Raw genomic sequence first — 7,348 nt, 5'->3', positions numbered from 1 at the left:
GAGCAAGCTGGAGGAAACAGGTCCCAGTCAGCCTCCAGCTGCTTGGCCCCTCTCGACCTTGGTTGTCCCCCCTCAGCCCCCTGGAATCCTAACTATTATATGCCTATATGTAGATTTTTTTTTGATTAAGGCTAGTTGGAGTCCTATGTGCCTCACTCATGTGTATGTCAAGTTCTTTTTCCCTACTTGAGAAGCTTTCTCCCATCACTTCTGGGAAAAGTTTTTTATGTTATCTGTACTCTCTCCTGTTTCTTCATTGACTCCAATCAGTCTTATGTTATTCTTTGCATCATCTAGCAGCTGCTGGATTGATTTCTCATGGTTCCTTACAATTTTAAAGAAAGTTTTTTTTTCCTGGCCACCAATTGCAATCTTATGTTCTATATCTGAAATTCTGTCCTCACATTGGCTCATTCTGCTGTGTAAGCTTTCAGTGGAGCTTTTACTGTCTTAGATATCTGCTTGCATCTGTTGCATGGATTCTATTTGTTTCCTATGTTGGAATTCCATCATATTCCTCAGCTCCTCTATTTTTTTATCTGTGTCCTCTCTAGATTTATTAATCATGTCTTGCACTATGGGCACAATCTCTGCTGTTATCCGAGAAATTATTTCTGATTTCATATTTTCCAGATCCTCTTTTGTTGCCAGTTCAGGGAGTCCAGGTAGTTGAGTATCAGAGTGCTCCATCTCATTTCCCTTTGAGGTTGCTGTAGGTGATCTGGAAGTCTTGTTTTGAGGCTTGTTCACATGTCTTCTCATTTTGCGGGTGGGGGGATTGTGCTGCTGGCATCCATGTGGCTCACCTCCTTTGTGCTGGGAGCAGTGTTATGGCATTCTAGGAGCCTCCTCTTGGGCACTGGGAGCAGCTCATCTCCTCTGCACTGGGTGTGGTGCTATGGCAGTCTGGGAGCCTCCTCCTGGTCACTGGGATTGGGTCACCTCCTCTGTGCTGGGAGTGGTGCTATGGCAGCCTGGGGGCCTTCTCCTGGGCACTGGGAGTGGCTCACTCCCTCTGCACTGGGCCATTCTTACAAACTTCTAATGGTCTCCCCCTACTTACAGAATAAAGTTCTTGCTGTGATATTTTATACCTTCCAAGAGTGAGGCACAAATGTGGCATCAGCTATTTTTTCATGTCATCCAGACTCCCAGCCTCTAGAATGGCACTGTTCATGTTCAGGGCAGATCTTCCCTACTGAGTTCAGTAACCCACACACCAATCTTCCCTGGGAACACCTTCATAGACACATAGAAGTGGGCTTAGCTGGTTTTCTTGACATCCCTCAATTCAGTCAAGTTGACAGCATAAATTGACCATCATAAGGATCTATATTTTCTCACTCCTAATTATAACACTATGATACAGTGCTCTTGGTTCAGAAACATTAGCTTACCATTACCTTGCTCAGTCCAATGTAACACCTTGATTCTTTTTTTAGAGAAGTATAAGGGCTTCTTGTGGTTCTCAGAATGAGTCTGCTTTCCTATGTTTCATTGTCCTGTAATGTCCATCCTCTGCCTCCTGCCATTTTCATAACTGTCCAAATCTTTCAAAACTCATATTTGAAGTATCTTGCATTGAACTTTTTCTGCATTTGGAAAATTTGCAAGATACCAGATCAACATATAAAATTAAGTTGCTTTTCTATACACCACTTGTTATGGTTTGGATCAAGACTGTCCCCCAGAGCCTCATGTGTTCACAAGTCAGGCTTTAGAAAGGTGACTAGATCATTGGGACACTATGGCTTGGTGATGGGGAACCTTTTAGAGTTCCCAATAATAATGAACAGCCAGCTGTGGTATGCGTGCCATAGTTTCACCACCACTGCTATAGCTGAGTGTGCTAAGAGGTGGGTTCTGATAAGAAAAGGCAGAAGAGGCAGAACTGATAGCATGACCTGGAAGGGAATTATCTCCTTCACTGGCTCCTCCCTTCTCTGTCAGCTTCCTGACTTCTATGATGTGAGCAACTTCCATTCATCCAGCCCTTTCCACAATGCTGTTTTTCCCTTGGAGCCAGCCAACCATGGACTGAAAACATAAGCCAAAATAAACCTCTCCTCCTTTAAGTTGTGGGCATCAAGTATTATGCTCACAAAGTGACTAAGACACAAACCTACCAAAAAAGATATTAAGAAAAACATCCCATTTACAAAAGAATCAAGAAAAAAATAAAATACTTAGAAATAAACTTAAGAGGGTGAAAGATTTGTAAAGTAAAAATGATAAAACATTGATGAAAGAAATTAAAGAAGATGTAAATAAGTGGAATGATATCCTGTGTCCATGGATTGGAAGAATTAATATTGTTAAAATGTCTACATTGGGCTGGGGATTTAGCTCAGTGGTTCCACCACCTGCCTGCAAGCACAAGGTCTTGAGTTCAATCTCTGGTACCAAAAAAAGAAAAAAAAGTCCACATTATGCAAAATGATCTACAGATTGTTATATTTCTAATCAAAATTCCAATGGCATTTTATATGGAAATAGAAGAAAAAAATTCTAAAATTTGTGTGTAACTGCAAAAAACCACAAATAGTCAAAGCAATCTTGAGCAAAAAGAATAAATCTGGAGGTATCACATTATCTGATATCAAAATATACTTCAAAGCTATAGTAATCAAAACAGTGTGGTACTGGCATGAATGTTCATTCTTCAATATGTTGGTGATATAGGAGCAACGAATTCTCTCAACCTGTTAGATGTCAAATGTGCTGAGTTCATGGTCACACAACATCAAGGAATGATGCTGAGAACCAAAAGAAGAAATTAGGAGAGTTTTTCTGGAAATAAGGAGAGAAAAATAGCTCCTGGATTTCCAGGAGTGTCTCAAATGGGGTGACCACTGAAGCCATTTGTCAAGGGTAATTTATATACAGCCAAGTCACAACATGAGTACAATATGGGTCAGACTACCATCAACCTACAAGATTACAAGCATAGCTGCTTAGCTAACATTGATCCAATAGGGAAATGAGTCACATAGCAAGGGTACATGGAAAGGACAAAGGCATTTTTTGGAAGGGATGAGTCCACATGGTTTGGTCACCTGCCCACCTACCTGACTGATGCCTTTTGGACTTAATGGTCTAGGTGGTACTAATTATAATACAATCTCAAGTTATTGTTTATCCCTTAGGGAGTCACGTAGGCCTGGCAACATTGTATCTTTGTCTTGGACCTGACCTTCAGATGTGCCTCCAGCTACAATTCTGATGTCTTTAATTTTTCTGCTGACTTCCTTGAGAGATAAGTCCTTCTCTGACTGTATATTTATTTCTATCTTACTTAGCTGGCTGTAATAGTGGGACCATGAACTTGGTACATTTGACATCTAATTGGTTGATATATTTCTCCTATATCAATAGCAATAGATAACCCTTATTTTTTCCAATTTTCATTCTTTATTAGTATATGTTCCCAGCACATAACAACTACACTCCTCCTGTGGAGTTGGGATATGGACACAATGCATCTCAATTCCTTCTACATCCCCTCCTGTCTCTCCCTCCCCATTCCCTCCATCTCTTGAGCTTTTACTCTCCAGATTTCATGATTGCACTTTTGAGTTATCTTATTTAGATTACATAGCAACTCACTTAATAAATGAGGAAACTGAGGCATAGAGAAATTTAAGAACTCACTTAGGATCACAGAATTCATAAGGTTTAAAGATGATATTCAAACTTACATTTGATAACAAAGTTCATTTACTTCCTGACTATGCTCTAGAATAACGTGCTTTATTTTATTTTTATTTTTTTTAATAACTTGGTTTATTCACATACTTACAGCTTTCTAAGTAAATGAAATGAACTTGATTCTAGTTCAAAAGTCAACTTGATTTAAGGTATGTAAATTTTAAAAAATTAATTTTATTGATACATTTAAGTTATACAATATAATGACATTCACCATTGGAAATTTGTACCTTTACATATAATCTCTCTTCGTTCTTATTTTTTCCCCATTCCCCTGCCCTCCCTAAAACCTATCCATCACTATCTATTTTGTTTCCACTTTTGCAGTTTCTCATATTAATTCCATTCCCTTCCTTCCTTTCCCCTACCCCTCCCACTTCCCTTTCCCTTTGCCCCTTTTATTCCTATTTCACATTATCTATTATACCTTTTAGTTCTTATGTACACTTTCAGTTGTTCACACTAGAGAAACTATTCAGTATTTACACATGTGAGTCTATTTCACTTAAGAGTATCGCCTCAATGTGCATCCATTTAGCTAATGTCTCTAATTTCTCATATTTTATGGCTGAGTAGCACTCCATTTTATTTAAAAAACCACATTTTCTTTATCCAGTTTCCAGTTGATGGGCAATTGGGCTGCTTAGAAGTTCTAGCTATTACAAATTGTGCTGGTATGAACATGGGTGCACATATATCACTGTGGTATGATTCTTTTATTTCTTTGGGGAAGATAGCCAGCAGGGAAATACCTGGGTTAAATGGGACTTCTAGTCCTAGTTCTTTGAGGTATCTCCATATTGATTTCCACAGTGCTTGCACCAGTCTACACTCCCACCAGCAGCAGAGAAGTGTTCCTCTTTCCCCACAGGCCTGTCAGCATTTGTTATTGGCTGATTTCTTGATAGCAGCCATTCTTTCAAGGGTGAGGTGGAATCTCAGTGTTGTTTTCATCTGCATCTCTCAAATGACCAGTGATGTTGAACATTTTTTCATATGTTTATTTGCTATTTCTACTTCTTTGTGTGAGAAATGTCTGTTCATTTCAGATACCCACTTTGGATAGGGTCTTTAAATTTGGAAGGTCTGATTTTTTAAAGTTCTTTATATATTCCAGATAGTAGACCTTTGTCTGAGGAACAGCAGGTGAAAATTTTTTCCCACATTGTGGGTCTCTTCACGCTGTTGGTGGTTTCTCTTGCTGTGTAGAAACTTTTTTCTTCTTTGGTATTGGGGATCGAACTCAGGTTCTTACACCTGCGGGGCAGGTGGTGGAAACACTGAGCTAAATCCCTGGTCCTGTGTAGAAGCTTTTTTTTTTTTCAAAAATAGGATTTTATTTATAACTATTAAAAATCTGGATTTTAAACAGACCCTTGGACTGATGGTTCATATCCATCAGTTTGTTCAACTTTAGCTCCAGTCTCATCTTGAGTAGCTTTTCTAGAGCTACTACCTTCACCATGAAGCTCCATGAGTTTTCCCAATTCAAACTTGGATTTCTTCAGCATTTTTACTTTTCTGACAAAGACATCATGAAGAGGATACATAGACTGGCAAGACTTTTCTATGTCTTTCCCAATGCTGTCTGGAATCAACTTATTTACCACTTCCTTCAAGTCATTTGTCTGCACCTCTTGGGTCATGATTTCCATCATCTTCTTCTGGATTTGGTGGACCTGTTGGTGCTGAGCCTAAGAGGTCTTCCGTATCTGATTGTTCTGTTTTTTAGTAAAACCAACACAGAACAAATGAGGCAAATAACCATCAGTAGTCTTGACGTCAACATGAGCTTCGATCATGGTCTGCCATTTCTTGACTATGGAACACATTTTGTCACGGGTGAGATCCATACCATGGAAGTTAGGCAGTTTTTGCCCTGAACATCTTCTGTAATTAGCTTGAATTTTCTAAAGGCAACTTCATCATTCTGCAGATCAGCAAGGCTCACTTCAAACACACGACCTTTGAGCCAATCAGGTGCAATTTTGGTTCCTTGAGTTCTGGTGACTAGTGTTTTTCCAATATTTCTAATGGTGAACATAGCCAGTGCCTTCACGTCATACCAGTCTTTTTAAGAAAATGGGTCAACTACTTTCTTCTTGGCTCCCTTTTTGCCACCTTTCATAAGGCGCTTGTTCTTGCCCACCACTGTGGTGCTGCTCAGAGAGCCAAAAGGGCTAGAAGCTTTTTAATAAGAAGATATCCCATTTGTTGATTGTTTGTGCTAGGAACCACTGAGTGGAACTACTGAGCTAAATCCCCAGACCTGTGTAGAAGCTTTTTAATAAGAAGATATCCCATTTGTTGATTGTTTGTCCTAAGTCATGGGCAACTGAGGTTTTGTTCATAAAATTTTCCTACACCAATGTCTTCAAGAGTTCCATCTAATCTCTCTTCCAGCTGGGTCAGCATTTCTGTTTTAATATTTAGATCTTTAATCCATTTTGATTTTAGTTTAGTGCATGGTGAGAGATATAGGTGTAGTTTTAATCTTTGGCAAGTTGGAACCCACTTTTTCCAGCACCATTTATTAAAGAGGCTATCTTTGCTCCAGTGAGGGTGTTTGGCTCCTTTGTCAAAGATGAGGTGGCTGAGTGTGTCTGGAGTTGTTTCTGCATCTTCTAATCTGTTCCACTGTTCCTCAGGTCTGTTTCTTTGCCAGTACCATGCTGTTTTTAATCACAGTAGCTTTGTAGTATAGTTTCAAGTTGGGGGTTGTGATACCCCCTGCCACATCTCTGTTGCCTAGAATTGCTTTGGCTATTCTGGGTCTCTTCTTGTTCCAAATGAATTTGTGGATTGTTCCCTTGAGGTCTATGAAGTATGCTTCTGGGATCTCAATTGGAATTGCATTAAATCTATATAGCAGTTTTGGAAGTATGGCCATTTGCACTATATTAATCCTTCCTACCCAGGAGCAGGGGATGTCTTTACATTTTCTGATATCATCTTCAATTTCTCTTTTCAGAGTGCCATAGTTTTCAGAGAAGAGGTCTTTGGTTTCTTTTGTTAGGATGATTCCTATGTATTTCAGTTTTTTGGATGCTATTGTGAAAGGGATTATTTGCCCTATTTCTCTCTCAGTGAGTCTGTCATTGGTGTAGAGGAAAGCTATTGATTTTTGTATGTTGACCTTGTAATCAGCTACTTGACTGAATTTGATTGTTAAGTCTAGAAGACTTTTGGTGGAGTTCTTGGAGTCTTCTATATAGAGTATCACGTCATCTGCAAATAATGACAATTTGACTTCTTCATTACCTATCTTTATTCCTTTTATCATTTCTTTCTCTTGTCTAATTGCCATGGCTAATGTTTCCAGAACTATATTGAACAAGAGTGGTGATAGTGGACATCCTTGTCTTGTTCCTGATTTTAGTATGAAGGATTTCAGTTTTTGACCATTTGGTATGATATTGGCTGTTGGTTTTTCATAGATGGCTTCTATCAGTTTGAGGTAGAGACCATCTATTCCAATTTTTTGTAGAGTTTTTATCATAAATGCATGTTGGATTTTGTCAAATGCTTTTTCTGCATCTATGGAGATAATCATATGGTTTTTGTCCTTGGCTCTATTGATATAGTGTATTACATTGATTAATTTGAGTATGTTGAACCATCCTTGCATCCCTGGGATGAA

The 7,348-nt window shown here is 38.9% G+C and overlaps 1 pseudogene; it reads right to left on the bottom strand.

Annotated features, from left to right (window-relative positions):
* Window positions 1-5,072: 5,072 nt before the first annotated feature.
* Window positions 5,073-5,851, bottom strand: LOC101719077 (40S ribosomal protein S3a pseudogene; annotated as a pseudogene).
* Between the last annotated feature and the right edge of the window lie 1,497 nt (window positions 5,852-7,348).

The sequence above is a fragment of the Heterocephalus glaber genome, unplaced genomic scaffold, assembly GCF_053883595.1.
Source record: "Heterocephalus glaber isolate CG9 unplaced genomic scaffold, H.glaber_assembly_v1.0 deba00001497, whole genome shotgun sequence".
Classification (NCBI taxonomy): domain Eukaryota; kingdom Metazoa; phylum Chordata; class Mammalia; order Rodentia; family Bathyergidae; genus Heterocephalus; species Heterocephalus glaber.
Note: the sequence above shows the minus strand (reverse complement) of the source record. Positions and strands in the feature narration are given on the sequence as shown.